Source organism: Equus asinus, chromosome 28, assembly GCF_041296235.1.
Source record: "Equus asinus isolate D_3611 breed Donkey chromosome 28, EquAss-T2T_v2, whole genome shotgun sequence".
Classification (NCBI taxonomy): domain Eukaryota; kingdom Metazoa; phylum Chordata; class Mammalia; order Perissodactyla; family Equidae; genus Equus; species Equus asinus.
The window spans coordinates 34,813,916-34,835,035 of NC_091817.1; the positions used below are offsets into that span (position 1 = coordinate 34,813,916).

General features: G+C 38.8%; 1 long non-coding RNA gene across 4 annotated transcripts in view; it reads left to right on the forward strand.

The window, feature by feature from the left end:
* Positions 1–21,120, forward strand: part of LOC106842140 (uncharacterized) — a 230,562-nt gene that overhangs the window by 63,111 nt on the left and 146,331 nt on the right. For 3 of the 4 annotated variants that reach the window (XR_011499114.1, XR_011499115.1, XR_011499117.1), the window contains exon 3: positions 11,804–12,036. This is a non-coding gene — a long non-coding RNA (uncharacterized lncRNA). Of the gene's footprint in view, positions 1–7,804; positions 8,005–11,803; positions 12,037–21,120 lie in introns of all 4 variants that reach the window. The other variant, XR_011499116.1, reaches the window with a different exon arrangement.

Here is a 21,120-nt window from a genome sequence, read left to right on the forward strand (position 1 = left end):
AGGATGGAGAGTGAGGGTGGATGGACAGCAGGACCAAATCATAAGTTTGAGGAATCTGGGTACAGAGAATACCTATGCCCTGGATCTTATAGCTGGAGCTCTGGAAAGCAATATGATTCTAGAAGTTTCTTGCATGTACCATAGTGTGGGAGCAAAAGAAATGTTGGCATAGGTATCCCTAGAGAGCCCCATGGAGTCCTGGCCTATATGGGGAGCAGTAGAGGTTTCCTATGTGGCTAGAGTGGCACAGTTATAATAGATGGAGCTTATGGGAATGAGGAAGGAGCCATGTACTTGTGAAAGCCAACCAGATGAAAATGAGAATATTTTGGAGGATGCCAGCCTGATGGATGAAATGGATGACCTAATTGTTCTCTTCCATGCCTCAATCCTGTCTAAAATTCCTAATGGAAGACAATAAAAATCTGGGCAACACTGAAGGATTTTCCTTGGAACCCACATGCCCTCAGAAAATGTAACTGGCTTATAAATAACACAGAAAAAACCCTACAAGGCAAACCCTAGTTCAGCTATCTTTTAAATAGGAAACACTTCTAAATGTTAGTGTTACAAGGACTGAATTCATTGAGGAATTTCCACTGAGAATTGGAACTGAAAGAGATGTGCAATGATAGAAATGGAAATCTTTCCTTATGGGCCTTTGGAGTATAGACCTTTTTACTTTCCAATAATTTTCTTCCTGAAGCAATGACATGTCTAATTAATAATAATATTCTATTAAACAGTATGATTAATCTGAGAGATGATTATGCACAAGTAGATTAAAAAAGCAACCTAAATTCCCTTGGTCTGATTTAAGATAAAATAAACCTGAATTTCTTATCCAGAAAGATTTTTTTTCTCCTTGTGATATAACTTGAGGGTACATTCTAGTTCTATGATTCTTTTGGTATGTGTTCTTTATTATCTGATTAACTTAAAGGAGACTTTTTGAATAAATAGCACCTATTCAGTTGCTGCTTAATTTAATTATACTTTTGTGTAAGCTGTTTGCATGTGAAAATTATTTTTGCAGAATTATCAGCTATATAATATCTTTCTGTCGTTGGCTTCGCATGGGATAAAGCTGTTAATATTTTACTAATGGAAACAAAGAAAGATTTGGGAGAATTAGGCAGAGAAGGACCCCACAGGATATTTCAGGGCAAATCTCAAGGCTTAAAACTTTGATTCTTGAGCTGGAGAAGTGGCAGTAGCACTGTTCTTTAAGTTCAGTGATTGAAAACAACATGATGGTCCTGCTTTCTCAAAGGGCATAATTTTAGGAAAGTCTGGATATTGTAAGAGTCATCATCATTGAAGTTTTCATTAATCAATGGGAAGATTTTGAGGAACTTTCCCACTGCTGGCACTGGACTTATGAGATCTTGAACAAGTTGTTTAATACCTCAAGTCTCAGTGTACTCATCTATAAAATGGGGAAATTGCCAATTTCCTAGGCAGAACCTCCCCAATTTGTATGCCTCTCAGACAGAAGGTCTGACGTGTTGATCCCCTTGGCCCTGTCACCTCACACCTCCAGCAGTGGGACAAGCTTCATTGGTCTCTATATGTGCTAAGTAGTGAGAAAGTTGAGGAGGCAAAGCTGGTTGTGGGAATTAAAAGTATGCAATGAGTTTAAAGCCTTTAGCTCCCTGCCTGGGACCTCATAGTTGTTCAGTAAAAGCCAGCATCTATTGTTACTTATTGCAGTTGTAAATTCACGATTTTCAGATCATATCTTAGTTATCTTTAGAGATTATTTTATCTTTTATTCAATTGTCTTTCAGCTGGAATTTTTTTTTTGGATTATTTCCCTGTGGTTAGATCATTTTGTATCTTTTTTTTTTTTTAGGAAGATTAGCCCTGAGCTAACATCTGCTGCCAATCCTCTTCCTTTTGCTGAGGAAGGCTGGCCCTGAGCGCACATCCGTGCCCATCTTCCTCCACTTTATATGTAGGATGCCTGCCACAGCATGGCTTGCCAAGCAGTGCCATGTCTGCACCCAGGATCCAAACCAGCGAACCCTGGGCTACCGAGAAGTGGAACGTGCGCACTTAACCTCTGCGCCACCAGGCCGGCCCCCTCACCTGGAATTTTAACATTACAAATATTAATCCATAAGCTCAACATTGGAGCCTATGGTACCTACCTAAATTTCATAATAGTACATGGAGATATATGTAATATTTTACAATTTACAAAATACTTCCCACATCATATTATCATTTTAGTATATGGTCTGTATTAATTATGACCAGTTTTAACAGTTGATTTTGCCTAAATTGACTATCCCTGGACATCTTGGTCACAGACCAAATTTTGAAAGTTCATAAAAGTGCTACTCACATGTGTGCATGTGTGTGCGCGCACACACACATCCATCTATAGATTGTTTCAGTAAAACACACACTCTGGATATTGATATTTATAAATGTTGATAGAGATGTAATAATTTGTACTATTGCTTAATAAAACCACTGATTAGCGTTGAGGGTAGTTCCTATAATTCCTTCTATTAACTAAAGTAGGGGTGAAAAAGTAGTAAACAAAAATGACAGAAACACCTCATAATGTAGACAATGTAAGTGAAGTTTTAAAGTACCATTGGAAAATGAGAAAAAAATTCTGAGATGCCAAGAATTTAAAGATACAAATTTGAAACAAAAATATATTTGAAACTAAACTAAATATATTGTCAAGTGAAAGTTGTTGTTTAGAAGATAGTAGGGCAAAGTATAGACTTATGAAGTCTATAAAGTGTATGAAGTGTGTGCTCTTAAAGTACATTGAAATTGATGGCAATGTTTTCATTGCAAATATTTATCTATCTTTAAAGCGTGTATACATTTGATTGAAGTGCTCTTTACATAAACATGCATGAGCACATATATACAGTCTTGATCTTCAGAGTAATCAGCTGTGATAGAAACTTCCCATGACAGAGGAAGACATGAAGCCCAGAGAAGAGAAGGGACTTGTCCAAGGCCACACAGCTCATTCGTGATAGAACAATCAGAATGGGAGCTCAAGGAACTCTAATGCAATTTCTACTACCTCACTCCTCTTCTGTGGGTGATTTCAGGAGCACTTGAGAAAGTCAAATGCCTCCTAACCCAGCTAATTGGTTCTTCAATTTCTGTGATCGGAGATTCATACTTTTGGTTTTATCACTGCTTAGTAGCTCAGGTTTTAACTAGGTAGATTTGGGTTCAAAATCTAGCATTGGTGCTCAGAGCTGCCACACTGCACTTCGGGTACCATTTCAAGGTGTTTTATGTGAATAGGGCCTAGGTGAACAAGATGCACAGAAAGGGTCAGTCTTGCACATACCTTAATAATTCTTTAGGAGTAGTATCAAATACTGCTTTTTGATTTTGACGGCTGACATGAAAAAAATTTTTCCATAGTGAGGACCATGCATGGAGAGCCATTCTGGACAGGGACACCTATGTGCCTGTCCCACCTATGCTTTAGAAAGTCTTGTAAATACACATAATAAAAATTGTGTTAATTCAGACTCTACTACTTTGGAAGTTCTGGTAATGGTGACAAGAACTAGAGTAGTGACTCCCGTCTTCTCTGTCTGTCACTCTGCTTTGGAAAGTCCTGGCCCTACACTCCTCCTTCCATTCAAGATCCTGGTTGAAGAGATTGGATTGATGGTTACCAAAGGGGAAGGGGGAAGGAGGAGGGCGAAAGGGGTGATGTGTGGTGATGGATTATGATTAGTCTTTGGGTGGTGACCATGATGTAATCTACACAGAATTCGAAATATATTATGGTGTACATCTGAAAGTTATATAATGTTATAATCTAATGTTACTGCTATAAAAACAAAAATTAAATAAATAAATAAATAAAATGGAAAAAAAATCCTGGTTGAAGGCCTGGTCACCTCTCTTGACATGGTGATCAACTAATGAACCTTTGAAAAATTATTGAAGGGGAAGAGGTGGTAGATGTGGCCTCTTCATCACCCGGAGGGAAGGAGTGAGTATGGAAGGGCTACTCTCTGCACAAGGAGAGCATCCCCATTCCAGCTCTGCTCTCCATTTGTCTATGAAGTGGGTGAGAACTTCCTGAGACTCTTCTAGAACCTCTTGTCTCATCTCTCAGTTTATAGAACTGCTGTGATCTGAATCTGGGTCTCAGAGACTGGGAATCAGTGGGAGAGATCGAATTTTACTTTTGTAACGTTTATGGTCTATTGAGCAAATTAATAGCATCATAAAATTGCAAGTCTCTTCCAAATTAAGAAAATGAATTGCTTTCAAACAGTTTTAGAAGAACAATTTACATATGGGCAAGATAATTTTGGTGTAACACAAGCTTGTGTTATTTAAGTTGGGGCTTGTATTATTTAAGCTGGTAGTCTAGTTTAGTGGGTATCTGTAGTAGATTGTAATAGTAACAATCCCCAGTGAATCACGCTTCCCTACTCTATACCCTCTTTGTAATGTGATGTTGTTGTACTTCCCATCAAGAAATGGAGTTTCTTTCTCTACCCTCTCAAATCTGGGATGGCTTTGTGGCCTGCTTTGACCAATAGAATGTGATGAAAGTGATGTTCTGGACTTCCAAGCCCAGGCCTTATAGCTTCTGTTTCCATAGAGGGGGACCATCTCTTACATAAAGAAGTCTAAACTTTCCTGCTGGAGAGAGAGGCTGCATGGAGCAGCCCCAGCCAACAGCCAGTACCAAGGCCCCAGAACAGCGAGTCAGGCAGTCTTGAATCCTGCAGTCCCAGCCAAGCCACTGCTCTGCTGAGTCCGGCCCAAATTCTTAACCCACAGATTTGTGAGCAAATAAACTGGTGGTTGTTTTAACCCAGTAAGCTTTGGAGTGGTTTGTATGCAGTGATAGATAATCACAATCTAGCTGCTAGTCAGAATCATCATAGGAACCATCAGCACATAAACATGTACTCTGGCATCTTCCTTAATGTCAGTCCCATCTCTCCACTCCCCAACTCAGCTATGGCCCCATCTTTTGTAACAAAATTTGAATCATAAAAGCTGTTTCTACTTCCTTATATCTCATTCCCTTCTCAAAACAGTCATAGGTCTTCTGTCCTCTCAACTCTTTTTAAGGTCACCAACAATCTGAATGATTTCCAATCCAATGTTTATTTCTATGTCCTCATATTCCTTGGCCTTTTAAGTGCTTTTCCTATCGCTGTATGTCCTTTTGGCTTTTGTGACATCAGTCTCCTGGTTTCCCTCCTACCTCTGCAGCTTGGTCTCCTTTTCTGCCTGACCTCTAAGTGTGGGAGGGCCTCATGGATCTCTTATCCATAGACAGTCTTCCCCATCCCCCCACCATGATCTCATTCAGCCCCATGACTTGGCATCTATGTACTCCCAAACTTGTATCCAGCCCTGATCCCTCCTCTGAGTTCCCGTCTCATATAACCCAATGGCTCCACTTTGATATCTAGAGGTATCTCAAACCTACCATGCCCCAAACAATTTTTGATTCCTCTCACCTATCTTCCTTCTGCCCCAGAGTCTTCCCCGTCTCAGCTGCTTTATCTACCTAGTCTCTAAAGCCAAATCCTAGGAATCAACTTGATCTCTCTCTCTGTCTTTTTTTTGCTGGGAAAGCTTCACCCTGAGCTGACATCTCTTGCCAATCTTTCTCTCTCTCTCTCTCTTTTTTTCCCTCCCCAAAGCCCCAGTACATAGTTGTATATTCTAGTTGTAAGTCCTTCTACTTCTTCTATGTGAGCAGCTGCCACAGCATGGCTACTGACAGACAGGTGGTGTGGTTCCCCACCCAGGAACTGAACCTGGGCCGCTCAAGTGGAGTGTGCCAAACTTTAACCACTAGACCATCAGGGCTGGCTCTTAATCGCTTTTCCTTGCTCTGCACAGCCAACCCCTTAGCAAGACCTGTCAACTCTCCCTCTAAAAGGGGCCCTGAGGGTGCCCAAGATTTCTCACCTGTACTGCTACTTTTCTGGTCCAAGTTACCATCATCTCCAGTCTAGATTACTGCACGGACCTTTGAGCTGGCCTCTCTGATTCCTTTTTACTTCCTAATCTATTTCCCCAGTGATCTTTTATCACTCCTCTGCTTAAAAGCTGCAAAATTTTCCATTACATGTAGAGCAAAATACGAATGCCTTACCTGGCCTATAAATCCTATGTGATCTTGCCTGGCTTGCCTGCCTCTGCTGTTTCCTCTTGCTCACCATGCCACAGCCATCTTGGCCTTCTCTCTGTTCCTTGAACTTGCCCTATTTTATTTTCTTCAGAGCACTTATCCTAATAGTGCTTACTCATTTGTTGACTAGTTTTCCATTTGTCCTCTCTAAGTTTTGTGGGTTGGATTCTTTTATGATTTTTCCCTTGTTGTGTCTCCATTATTTAAAGTGGTGTGTGGCATCCATCAGGTAGTACATAACTATTGACATGATGGATGAATGGGTGAATGATGCCATCATTAGAAACCTGGGATTCATCCCACATTCCTCTCATGCTCTTGCTTTTTACTTCTAATCAGTAGCTGAGTCCTGTAGATTTTGTACTCTTGATTTTTCCGAAATCTGTCTCCTCTTCCCCAATTCTACCACCACTACCTTGGTTTATTTCCTCAGCACCTAGATGGTTTTCAAGCCTCTGGTCAAGGACAGACTCCTGGATACACCTTTTTCTCTTCCTCTGGGAGGAACCAGTCAAATGCTCTTTGTGTTACCAGATATCCCCTACTTCTGCCATGGGACCCCCCAAGGCCTTATACTTACCTTTACTGTGTTCATCTCCTTCTACTGTATTGTAATGCCTCTGGACCAGGGACCACATCTTCCTGTTTTTTCATTCCTAACACCCAGCACAGTGCCTGGTATGTAGTAGATATCCAATAAATGTTTGAAGGGGAGAATATGTGAATAGAAATGTATGAGTCTGGCTAAATGGAGCCATATAAAAATGGCCACAATAAAACACAAACTTAAAATTTAGATGTGTAGGGGCCAGCCCTGTGGTGCAGCAGTTAGGTTTGCATGTTTGCTTCGGTGGCCTGGGGTTCATGGGTTCGGATCCCATGTGCAGACCTATGCCCTGCTTGTCAAGCCATGCTGTGGCAGATGTCCCACATATAAGAAGTAGAGGAAGATGGGCATGGATGTTAGCTCAGGGCCAGTCTTCCTCAGCAAAAAGAGGAGGATTGGCAGCAAATGTTAGTTCAGGGCTAATCTCCCTCAAAAAAGAAATTTTTATATGTGTAGTTGATGATGTTTAACTTGTGAATTGAAAATAACCTTTAAAATGAAGTTCACTTGTTACAATTAAATGATGACCAATAAACTTGCTTTTGAGATTACTATGCTCTCCATTCCAATACCTTCAGTTCTAGCTCTTAAATTTTTTTAGATAATTTTGTACATAAAAGTAAAAAATCAGTCATCCCTATATTTATCTTATAGAGATATAAAAATAAAGATAACTTAGGGTAAAGAACCCTATGATATACACAAAAACCTTTTTTCTGCCTTTTATATCTTTTGGCATCTTTTAAATATACTTCACATATCTAAAACAATTTAGGAAAACTATAAATAAAACTATTCACACATCTTAGGACCCTAATCAAACCTCAGGTGGTTTGATTCTTATTTTTAAATTCTTATTTCTGCTATGATACTCACTCCATGTGCATCTTTTGTGTTTTTAAATATTGAAACCAGAATATATATGTCCATATTGCTTAGTGAAATATGGGAAGCTGTAACTTTATAGTATTTCCAGACAATGAATATACAGTATATTTTGCATGTAATTTTTATCTCCTTCCATCAAGTGTAACAATATGTTGAATTTGCCATGAGCCTTTAAAGCTTCGATGTTGTGAAGAGCTCTGCATGAAATTTTAAAGAGACTGGACCTTTCATCTGCACAGCAGCGGGGCATCTCGCTATGGGGACAAGAAAGGAAGATAGAGAGAGAACAGTTCTGAAGCAATAGCAAAAAATAACAGCAGAAGCAATTATTTCATCAAAGGTTGATTTTTTTTTCTATTCCCTACATGTGTATATATATATATATATATATATATATGTTTTATTTTTTTCAAATTTCTTAGCCAGAGATTGTCTGCCTTTTGCCTTCGTCTCTTGGTGTATGTTTAATTTGCAGGTTTTGCATGGTCAAAATGGGGGAAAAATTCATAAATGAAAAGATGTTTATTTTAGAAGGTGATGTTATTGATTTAAGTGTATTTGCAAGGGATGTGCAAGTGCGGAATGATGCAGAGAACTAAATTTGGCATTCCCCAGAGTTCTTAGTCTGTTTATCTACTTGGGGATGTGAGTGATGCAGATGTGTTTTCTTCCTGACTTTGCTTTCTCCTTTTTCTCCCATGAACATCAGCACAAACTTTGCCTGCTCTGAGAGGGTAAGAGAATTTCATCTCTGTCTTTGTGGCTAATATGGATAATGCTTTCTTTTTATTTGGGGTCAGGCTGGTCATTGCTGGCTGTGGAGTCAATTAGTAGCAGTTCTTCTGGCACGAACATCATTCTATTGTCAGGGACAGTAACCAAATGTGGGAGACCGTCTTCTTCACTGTGATTCCGAGAAACTCAAAATGAAATGCCTGGGCTTCCCCAAGGCAAGATCTGAACCTCTTCCTCAAATGAAGCTTGGGAGTCCTCCAGAGAGCTGCGTTTGGGGAGTTGGGAGGATCATCTCTTCTTCTGGGTATCAAACTTGGTATTTTCTTCCCTGTTCTATTTATTTGCTTTTGTCTTAGATGACTTGCTCTAACTTCTCTCTTTCTTCATTTTCTTTATCTTCTCTACGATGTTAAGAGGAATAATAAAATATTCGCTTGGCTTTTGAAGTCTTTGGAGGAAGCCCTTTCCTTCCATTTTAGTTTCCTTTTGGTGCTGTAATAAATTACTACAAATTAATTCTCTTACTGTTCTGGAGGTCAGAAGTGCCAAATGAGTCTTATGGAGTGAAAGGTGTTGGCAGGACACTGTTCCTTCTGGAGGCTCCCATGGGGAGAATCTGTTTCCTTGCCTTTTCTAGCTTTTAGGGACCATCTGCCCTCCTTGGCTCCTGACCCCTTCCTCCATCTTCAAAGGGCATCACTCCAACCTCTGTTTCCATCATCCGTCTCCTTCTCTAGATCTTTAACTTAATCACACCTGCAAATTCCCCATTACCATGTAGGGTAACATATTCACAGATTCAGGGGAGCAAGACATGGACATCTTGGGAAGGGGCATTATTCAGCCTACCACACCCTTCAAGATTATACTACATAAATTTTTTGTAATCCTCATCATGTTTCTTTCCATTTATGGGTGCACAGATCATTCTGTCCTTAACTGGCAGTGACTGTGAAATTCTTAAGTGCATAAGAGAGAGAATTTTTATTCAGTTCCTCTTCAGATTTCCTCCTACAAGTCGAAGCTATGATCAGCTTCAGGGAGTAAACTTCTTTCAGGAGTGGCTCCCCAAGTATTTGGGACTGTTTTCTCTGTAGTATCTTAAGAGGCCTGTGGACTCTGAGGAAGCAGATTTTTAGGGTCCATTGCTTTAGGCTCAGCCTGATGCCTGGAGGTACAAATAGGTTAGAACCTCAGCTATTCTAAACTTCCTCAGTGGGTGGAGATATTTCTTTTCTTCCTCTTACATTTATTAAAGATTTCTCTTCGTTTTTTAGGCAATCCACTCTCTGATAACTGTTAATACTGTTTTAGGAAGATCTCTCCCTTCTTTGCTGAACTTAGTCACTCCATCCTCTGTGTTCCCATAGCACTTTGTGCATACTTTTGTTATAACCCTCTTCTCCTAGGATTGTGATTATTCATCTGTGTCTCCTAATAAATGAACTAGCTTGAGGGCAGGAATCCTGCCTTATCTACCTTCTTATTTCCTCCACTAAAATAGTGCTTGGCACAGAGTAAGCATTTAGTGTATATTTTTCTGAACAAGTCAATTACTAAACAAGCCTGTAGGGTGAAGCCCAAACCTTAGCAGATCGTGAAATCTCCACTAATCCTCCATCTTCCCTCTTCACATTCCCTATGTTCCATCTACATTGTGCCCTCCCTGTGTGGTACTGCTTTCTGTTCTCCAAACCACTTTGTGTTTTATCTTCAAATATTTGTTCCTACTGTGATAATATATAAACTAACATTTGAGGAGGCTTACTCTGTGCTAGCCTCAGTACAAAGCACTTTACAGGCATTTAATCCTCACAATAGTCCTATGTGGTTTACATTTTCCATATAAAAATCCTGAGGCTTGGACAGGTTACATAACTTCCCTAAGACCACACAGCTAGTATGGAGTAGTTCTGGGATTTGAATGCAGACAGCTCAGATCTGGAGCCTATATTGATAACTACCACTGCCTCCTGATAGGGGCTTCCATTCCAAAGGGATTGCTTAGCATTTCCAGAAAACTCTGCATTCCCTTTCTGCCCATCATAATGCTTAAAAGACCTACATCTATTTAGGATTGGAGTTTGGAGTGAGGGTTTTAAGTAGAGGGCTCTTTTATGGATTTAAGTCAGACCCTCGAGAGAACACTGGATAGAGCCACTTTGGAGAACTACTTGGAATCCATTCCCAACCATATGTCTCAATCAGCCATAGCCACGAATGCCTGCAAATTGATTTACAAAGAAACCGCAGTCATTATATGACTGAGCAGAGCATCAGCTGTCCCTTCCTTCTATGTCATTGGTGTCCAAAATTTTTTGATTAAAGCACTGGAACTCATTCTTCACAAAATCTCATGTAGACCCTCAATATATAAAACAAATAAAAGTGGACATGAATTTTCTATCAGTGTGTCCTGCCAGAATTGTTCTATAAATCCTTTTCTCAAGCTTATAGACATAGCAGCCTCCCTGAAACTCCTCTCTCCCACCTCACTTGCCTCATTTCTTTATGTATTAACTCTAGGTCTGTGGGGAGAATCCAATTGACCCAGGTTTGAGACAAATTTGTAATATATACATTCTTCAACAAAGCATTGTGTCAATCACTTAGATTGTATGAATTCAAAACAAGTCTAAAACAGCAAAAGATTGTGGAAATATGCATAAAGGACCATAGAGGTTCCAAATAGGAAAAAAAAAGCTCTTGTAAAGCCCTTGGAGGAGATGTTTGTTTTTTAAGAGACCTGCTGGGGTGACAGTGCCTTGGTGAATCCACTCCAGGCACTGGGCTTTATCTTGGCAGGTTGAGAAATTTGATTTTGTTCACCCATTGTGTGACCCTGCTATTTGAACCAAATGGATCCTTGGACCAGGGTCCCTGTTGTCCAGGAAGCATTAGAATAGGCACTGTTTCCATGAGCTTCTCTGAAACCCTTTGTTCTGTGCTTCCATGGCTAAGCAATGCTTATTTTAATTGACCCATTATATACTTAGCTGTATTAATACATACAACAAGGATATAGTCAACTATTGCCCACCCAGAAGCCTTTCTGCTTCTGCTATGGGAAAGAGCATACCACGTTAGTTAAGAACATAGTTGCTGAATTAAACAGGGCTGAGTTCAAATCTCTAGCATTGCCGCATAAAAGATATGTGACCCTTGCTATTAATTTCTCTAAGCTCACTTTCCCTTCAGTAAAACAAAAACAACTAAGGGTGGTTGTTAAGATTAAGTGAGATATAGTGTGTGAAAGTCTTCGGTGCTTGGCACAGGAGATTGCTTGGTGATTAGTAACTGCTAGCTTTGTCACTAGGTGGCCTCTCATTTCTCTCCTTTGATCCAGATTGTATTGATTTTCAAGTTTGACTTTCAGAGGCTCATCTTGTTTCTCTAAATTCCAGATTCTGGGAGGATGCCCCACTGTTGTCCTGAGAGGCTAAACACCTGGTCCCCAGCACAGCTAACTGCTTGGTATCTCCTCTTCTCTGTCATTGAGCAAGTCATGTTACAAGAGCACCCAAAGCTCATCCATGTGCAATGCCAACCACTCCACTGCCTCGAACCAGGATAAAAGTGGAGACTTCCTCCAGCAAGCCGCAGCTCTTTCTTTGGCTCCTTAGTTGAAACTTCCCAGGTATGTGTACTATAAACAAATTATATGCGTATCACGTAAATCTGTGCTTGTGGGAAATTCAAATGATTGTATGTGAAAAAATTATTGTCTTTCTTCACTCTCCCAACTTCCCCTGTTAACTGATCATGACTATTATTTTAGTGTGAATCATTCTAGACTTTTTTCTATGCATTTATATACTTATTATTTCAGAAAGTGGTATTGCACTATTCTTTGGTGACCTGCCTTTTTAACTTGACATTTCTTGATCTTCTTGTCAGTATATATAAATCTATCACCTTCTTTAAAATTTTTGCGTAGTTTTCCATATGTGGGTGAATATATTTGCCTTGAGTCTATTGGTGAATATTTAGCTTTCTGCTTTTTTAATGTTAAAAACAAATTTTCAGTGACTATTTTTTGGTTAATAGGCATCTTTGCATCTGTAGTTAGCTGGTTGATTGCCTGGGCTGACTGGTTTATGATGGCTGCATCTGGGACAGCCAGGATGACTAGGGCCGTTTTTCCCACATGGACTTTACCTCAACAGGCTAGCCTGGATTATTCCCATGGTGGGCACAGAGTTCCAAGAGCTTGAGAATGGAAGCCGTAAGGTCTCTTGAGGCCTAGGCTCAGGATTGTATACCACTATTTTTGTGCATTCTATTGGGCAAAGCTACAGGAGCAGCCCAGATGTAGGGGGTGAGAAAATATACTCTACCTCCTGATTGGAGATGCTGAAATATTGTGGCCATTTTTCAATCTCCTGCAGAATTCCAATTCAGACTGATGTTTGCTGAGTGATTTAATCTTTGGAGTTACATGTGATGACCATACTCAAAATCTATCTTTGGCAATGCCAGGTAGAAATATAAATAGCAGTAGAGTAGAAGTCTGAACACAAATGACTTTTTTTTCTCCACTGAAAGTGTATTGGATTTTTAGGGAACCTTTCTTTTGTTTTGTTTTAAACAGGATGAGTGGGAATGTGACCTGTGGATTTCTAGACTGGCCAGAATGATGTATGATGATCTTGTACTCATTCCCCCCCTCCGTTTTTTTTTTTCTGAGGAAGATTTGCCCTGAGCTAACATCTGTTGCCAATTCTCTCTTTTTGCTTAAGGAAGATTCGCCCTGAGCTAACATCTATGCCAATCTTCCTCTATTTTGTATGTGGGACACCACAGCATGGCCACTCATGAGTGGTGTATGTCTGTGCCTGGGAACTGAACTCCGGCCACTGAAGTGGAGTGTGCCAAACTTAACCACTAGGCCATGGTGCCAGCCCCCCCACTCCAACCCCTTTTTTTAGAGACATCCTGAAAGGATGAAGGAGATATGGTGGTTAGTTCTGGAAATGAATGCCATGATCATGAATGCCAAGCATTAAATATAAAAGCTACATATGACAGTTCTCCCATTTAAAATAGTCAGCTTCTAGTCTTGATTTCATGTGTAAATCTTTATTTTCAAGTTAGTTGACTTTGCTTGCAATTTTTTGTTCAAGTGAGTGGTATGATTCCTGTTATTTTCATCTTGTAGAAACAGTTGTAGAAATTCCATCAATTCTTGTTTTTACTATTTGGAGGTAAGGGGAGGTGGCCCATAAACGCTGTCTCTAAGCTCTTCTACCTTCTAGTGATCATGATGGCTTCTCCGTTCAGGCATAGCCAAATAGACCTGCTGGTTCATGTCTTCATTTATAAAGTTATGGTCTCTTGGCTTTAAACTTTTAACTCAGAATGAAGCATGAGTAATGTCAGGGTGTAACCTAAAATATTATATATACAGATCATGATTTTTAAAAACTCAAGGTTATTTTCCACTGTTCTCGGTTCTTTCTTACTTAAGGAGCAGAGATACCTTGAAATTTCTATATATTTATACACAAAAATTTCCCTCTGGTTCTTTTACATGTATGAAATGAAGCTCATTAAAATAAATATACTTTTCAATAGAAGAACAGTGTATCACTGTGGAGGTGTTCGTGAATGCCAAAGCCAGAATCTTGTTTGAATTAGGAGGATGTCTGCTAAGTTAAGGCACCCTATGGAGATGTATAAGGCCAGAGCTTCAAGCAGTCCATACTGTCTTTATTGAGAGACATATTTATATCTTCCAGACTAGTAATTAATCACTCAGTGGGATTTTTTTGGGGGAAGTCGTGCACTCACAGAGAATCTTTTTGTACTGCCAGGAACCACAAAACATGGGCACAATTAAAATGCTGATTTAATTTATTATACTGAGGCATGGAACAGGAATGTTTAAATGATGTTGACAGAGCCAGAATTTTAGAACCACCTCTTTAAAAATAGAAAACAAATGCCTACCCCCTTAAATTATATTAATAACATGTTTCTGTTAGTTGCTTGGAAGCAAAATAAAGCTCTTGACATTAATTAAAATTTGAAGATGTTGTATCATTTGTTGTTAATGTGCAGTCTTTGTTAGGAGAAATACATTTCAAAGTGATCTATTTATGAAAATTAAATGGGGGAAAATTGCCTATTGAGCAAATGTTGCTTAATAAGACTGCTTTTCTTAGAAATGTGGATTCTTAAGTAACTAAAATGTTTTTATATTCCAATAATGGTTTCTATTTTTGGTCCTCTCAAAAATTATCTTTGTTACTTGAATTTTGATATTTCCACAGAGAATTCCATTGTCAGAGGGGTTATAAAGCTCTAAAAACCGGGAAGGCTTTCATATATTTTGGGGTGTTGGGTAACATGTATTTGCAAAGAGAATTTCGTCTGAAATCCATGTGGGTAGGCACTTGGACCCCCTCCAAATACCTCGGCAGGACCAGAAGCCAAAAGGCCCCATTAGCAGCTGCTAACTAGCTCTCCTCTAATGAATGCTGTGCTCTGTGTCTCCAAACTGCGCTCTCCTGGTTTCACACAAACTAGAAAGTGCCATGAGTTAATGGGATGGTTGTTTGCCCTGCTGTGCCACAGCGAGTGGTGCTAATAGAGTCACCTCTGTGTGGACCTCACATGCAGATGACATTCTGAAAAGCTACACATCTCCACTGTCCTGGCGGGAAGGCAATTTCTGACCCTGGTTTAGGTTTTCCTTCTTTTGGCATTGGTACACATGCAGTTGACTTTGGCTTTCAAAGGTGATATCAAATAAAACTATTAGAAAATGTTAAAATGCTGTGTTCCTCAGTGAATGAAATAAATAACCCATAAATGATACACATTATTTCTTACCACAGTACTGCCATTTTTGTGGACCTCGATAGTGCATTTATGGTGGGGGAATTAACCAATCCCTGTCGGTCGTGGTAATTCTGGGGATAGGAGTGCAAATTGGATGGAAGAAATGGAGTAGTTTGCTAGGTGTGTTCCCCTACTGATTAAAATTAAAGCAGTCACAGTGAAGTGAATGTTTATTTTGTAAACATTTACGTGGTGTGAGTTTTCTTCTGGGAAATGCTCTTGTTTTTGTGGAAAAACTCTTTTGACTTAGGTAATAAATAATAATTAACCATTGTTGACATTTTATTTTTCTCTCCTCCCTTTACTCATCTCCCACATCCATTTGGTCACCAATTCCTGTGGCTTCTAGTTTTTAATACCTAACTGTTATGTTCCCCCAACACCAGCAGGCTACCAAACTGCCATTACTGCCAACACTGATTTGTTTATCTGTCTACCCTACTAGGTAGTAAACTGAGGGCATGAATCACATCTTACTTGACTTGGCCACCGTGTCTGGTGCATAGTAGATGATCAATATATATATTCAGTGTATGAATGAAAGATTTTATATAAACCATTTAATTAAGTCATTCTCAATAGGGGGTGGGGATGATTTTGCCCCCCTTCCCTCCCCAAAGGATATTTGGCAGCGTTGGAGACACTTTTGGTTGTTACAATTGGCGTGTGTATGTTACTGGTATCTGGTGGGTAGAGGCCAGACATACTGCTAAACTTCCTACAATGCACAGAATGGCAACAAAAAATTATCTGGCTCAAAATGTCAGTAGTGTCAAGTTGAGAAATCCTGCTTTAATTTAATTTTCAAAATGTCTCTTTCAAGTAGTGGAAGTTTCTTCACTCTAGTTAAGAGAAAACAGACTTGGAGAGATTAAATGACTCTTCCAAGTCCATCTATCTTAAGGTAGCGACAGAACAAGGAATTGAACCTCAGGCCCTTGATTCCACATCTAGATAATAACTAGATTATTCCAACTACTTCAGTTATTATTGTGATTTTCGACCTTAATTGTCTAGACAATTGCCTTAGATTTTAGCCTTGGAAATCTGTCCATATTCTACTTGAAAGTGATAATCAGAAATTAAGACAGAACATATTTGTGTGCTCATTTGAAAGGTATCTCTCATGGAGATTCCTTTAGCTCCTGTACAAAAAATTTGAATTTCCTAGGTTTATATCTTCCCACAGAGAGTGGGTTTCTCTAGTGAAGTGACTTAATCTATAAATGAGTCTTATTACCATAGGTCTGAAAGATTAACATTATTAAATATTTTTGTCTTCCTAAAATTAAGACCTGAAGTATCTTCGTTGGCCGTTAGGTATTTTGAGCTAATGCCTAATTAATTTTTCATGCAGTACCTATATACATCTTGGGATTACACAGAACACAACTGCTTTAAGTGCATGAATCTGTTTATCATCTGAGTGATAGATTTGAAATAAAACTATGGTGTGTCTGTACCTAGACCACGGTATATTGTTTAGCTGTCGCCTCTCTAGAAATAGCAGTGGAGATGGAAAGATGTAGATAAGGGTGACTAAATTGGTCTAAGGGGAAAAAACATTTGATTTAAACAAAAGACCGGAGTTCTGGTGTGCAAGGGTGTTTCCAGTGTACCAGACTGTGAGAGAGAAACAAAGATATTTAAGATATATTCTCTCTCCTTAAGGAGTGTTCAAATAGTAGATTAAATGTATGTGTGTATCAAATTTAATTAACAAGATAAGACAGCAAGAGGGTCAAATCAATGGTAGTAGCAGGGAAAACAGAAGACAAAAAAATATTTTCTATTGGTGAGGTCTGGGAAGGAATTAGCCACTAAAGGATACAAAATACATATATTTAATCCAAGTTGGAAAATATAAGTTATGAGCCCTGGTTAAAAGAATATTTCATAGTAAATTATTCTAGATAGTATGTTATTTTTTTTTTATATTGACAAAAGACATACAACTCTTTTCTGTGGTCTCTGTCCACATCTTCTTTTTGATATCCAGATGTTACTCACAAAGTAAATATCTTTATGGAAAGATTTTATTTACTATTTCAAATTCTTTCTATACTATCAATTCCTGATCTTTGCAGGTGCTGAATTTTTCTGGGTTCCTTAGGGTTCAATGCCAAATCATGAGAGAATTATAAGCACTTTCTATATAAAAATCCTTAAAGCCACTTGAAGTAGAATTTAAAGAATATTTAGAAGAATATAAAACACCTTTATTTCCATCCTTCCTTTGAATGTCATTCTTGACTTTGCATGTACACTTGTGGTTTCCTCAAAGTTGGGATGGGTGGCTATTCAAGAACAGATGAGTCAAAATGGTAAAAGATAGTCTTAGAGGCAGATTCAGGTGTACGTTTTCAAGATAATAAAATAAGAATATCCCTAGTAGAAAATTATACTTTAGTTCACAGTAGAGAGGAAAGTGAGAGTTATTCCAGTGAGAGGCAAAAGGAGTAAAATTGCTAATCGACAGCACTTCTGCTTTACCTTTTAAAATCCAAATTAAGTTAGTATTAGATTAAACCATTTTGGTCAACAAAAGTGCAATTTCATGGTTCAACCTCACAGTAGATAAATATGCTGGAAATTTAAAACACTCTAGTTTTGAAATTAACAGTTGAAGAAACATTATGAGTATATTAACAAAGCACGTTATGAATACATGAACAAGAACATCACATTCATGAAGAAATGTGTCCCATCCAAGAATCCCAACATTTGTGAAGGTTAGACTGATGGCACCAAATAGTTAGACTGTCCATCTGGTTCATGGCAGAGTACAATGATACTCCACATAAAAATTATAAAATTGAGAAATCTCAAGTGGACTAAAGGAAAAAACAGGTAACTTGGTGATTTCATCCCCTAAATCTTATTAAAAAATCTTTCAATCCACCTTGTTTAAAGTTCTGCATTTGACAAGAATGTTTGAACATATTATTCAAAAAAGCAAAATTAAACAGACCTCGAGGTGACGTTATTTTACACTGAGATATTATACAAATATTTTTTTTAGCTCAGGGACTACGGCAGCTGAAAGGATTAATTTTAAATATCAGTCAAACATGTCTAAATTGTAAATAGTAGAAACTGTGGTTTCCAGATCACTTGAAATCTTTTATTCAGCTGAATAGAGGAACGCATTCTCTTCCTTTAAGTAGGACTGGTGTCAGGCAGAACTGTGAAGTAGCCAAAGGTTGTTTTCCATTTGGTTCCAGAGTCTCTTTTTTATGGTGTTTAGTGTTCACTTTTGTCAATACCTACTTTCAGAAAAAGATCTGATGAACTCACTTACACCAGAGTAAATTGTCTAAGGTTTTACTTTGTGCCTACTTTCTGAAAGAGATGGTGAGGTGACTAGAAGCCGTCTTATAAGTTCCCGAAAGTCAAAGCTACAATGACTGCTTGGTATAGGAAAAGGTAGGAAGATGGGGGTGTATGAAATTTAAAAGGCTGCTATGAGATAATGCACATAAAATGTAGCACATAACATGCTACCGAATAGAATGCAATAAGCTCCAGTAATGAAAACTATAATGATAGTAACGAGAAGAGGGGTTCAGTTCATGGCTCCCAAAATAAGAAGAATAGATGAGTAGTACGTCCCAGGCAGGCAGATTCTAGTTCACTGGAAGGATAAAAATATTTGAACAGAGATTTCTGAAAACGAAATGAGCTAACCCCAAAGAGGACTTTCTAATCATTGGAGCGGTTGTACATAATCCAGATCTCTCTCTCCAAAATCTGAAAACCTGGGGGAGAGGCTTGTTAAAAGTTCTTCAGTGGTTCTGACTTAGTAGGTCTGGGTGGGGCTCAAAATCTGTATTTGTGTTAGTATTTCAGGTAATTCTGATGCAGCTGGCCCATGAACCAGCATTTGGAAATCACTGCTCTAAATGACCATGTGATAAGGACATCATGGGGCGAATTCAGGCATCAGGCAGAAGATTGGGGTAAAATTGAGTTTCATTTCATCAAATATATTTTAAAGGTGTTTTTAGAACATGTGATTCCCACCCCCCCCACCAAATGTTTTATTAAGAACATTTTCAAACATACAAAAAAGTTGAAAGAATTTTATAGCGAATACCCATATACCCACTACCTAGTTTCTCTTATTAACAACATTTTACTATACTTTTTAAAATCACATTTCTATGGAGGTAAAGTTTATATACAATGAAATGCACAAACTTAAGTGTAGCATTCTATGTGTTTAACAAATGCATACACTTACGTATCCCAAACCTATTTCACAATGTAGAACCTTACTGGGGCCGGCCCCGTGGCTGAGTGGTTAAGTTCGCACGCTCTGCTTTGGCGGCCTAGGGTTTGGCCAGTTCGAATCCTGGACGCGGACATGTCCCCGCTCATCAAGCCATGGTGAGGTGGCATCCCACATGCCACAACTAGAAGGACCCACAGCTAAAAATACACAGCTCTGTACCGGGGGACTTTGGGAGAAAAAGGAAAAATAAAATCCTAAAAAAAACAAAAATGTAGAACCTTATTATCCCCTGAGAAGTTTCCCTCACACCCTGTCTCAGGCAATATCCAACCACATCCCTCCCTCACCTCCAACCAGGGAGCCACTGTTGAGATTGTTTTCCACTATAGATCAGTTTTGCCCATTCTAGATCTTCATATAAATGAAATCATCCAGTATGTGTTTTGTGTAAAGATTCTTTCGCTCAACATGTTTTTTGAGATTCATCGACATGTTTTGTATATTATTTTGTTGCTGAAAAATAACTGAGAATATATTTTAGTGTCTTCAACGTGCTAGGCAAAGTGTTGATGTTGGGCTCCCAATGGTGAACAAAATGAGCCTTGATCCCTACTCTGATGGTGCCCATGATTTAGGGGTGAAGATTCAAGATTTCTTCCAAACCTTAGGTGTGTGATACTGTATCAGGGGCAGCTTATCTTTGGGTGTCGTATGAACCTTTCTCCACACTTCTGTTCAAGCAGCTCAAGGTGTCTAGACTTTAGTGCTTTACTTTTTCTGATATCTTCCCTCTCAGTTATAGAGGAAATTAAATCAACCAGTCAATACAATAAATTAGCTTACCTGTGAATGATCATAGTTATATCTATATTTTCCTTCCTTCCTTGACAGCTTCAGTTTGTCCAAAAGAAAATCAGAGGTCCATGGAATTAATACTCCTCTATGGAGAACAAGGGATAGGCAATATTTGACCAAGTTTCCCTTAGCAAAGGGAAGTAGAGTTGGGGTAATTATTGAGGGTTTTCTAAACTTAAAAAAAATTATAAATAATCTAATTTAGAACAAAATGATACCAATAATTATCCTTATTTCAGAGACTCACTCTTTAAGCTTTTTCAATGAAAGTTTATAGATTCTGAGAATACTACTAAATTGAAGAAAAAGGTGATAATGAGCTATGAATTTAGGTTTTGTATGGACGTTGTTAAAACAGCAGAAATCATGATCTGTGTGGAACTCCTATCCATGGCAGCGCCTATGTGTGAGGCAGGATGTGCCTTCCCAAGTTTCATCCATGTGGATGCATTGTGGGACAAGGACCCTGGAGCCAAACAATGATTAGGAAGGATGAAGACATGCATTGAAACCGAAGGGTGAGGTTGATGAATAAGTAACAAGAAAATTCAGAGATAAGCTATGAGGTTCAATGTATATATCAAATTGGGCCATTGAGGAGGATATTTCAGATGAGATCTAGTTGATCCTCATTATTCGTGGATTCTGTATTTGTGAACTTGCCTACTTGCCAAAATTTATTTGCAACCCGAAAACCAATGCTCACAGTGCTTTTGCAGTCATTTGTGGATGTAGACAGAGTGATGAAAAATTGAAGTCACCCTACGTGCACATTCCCGGCTGAGGTCG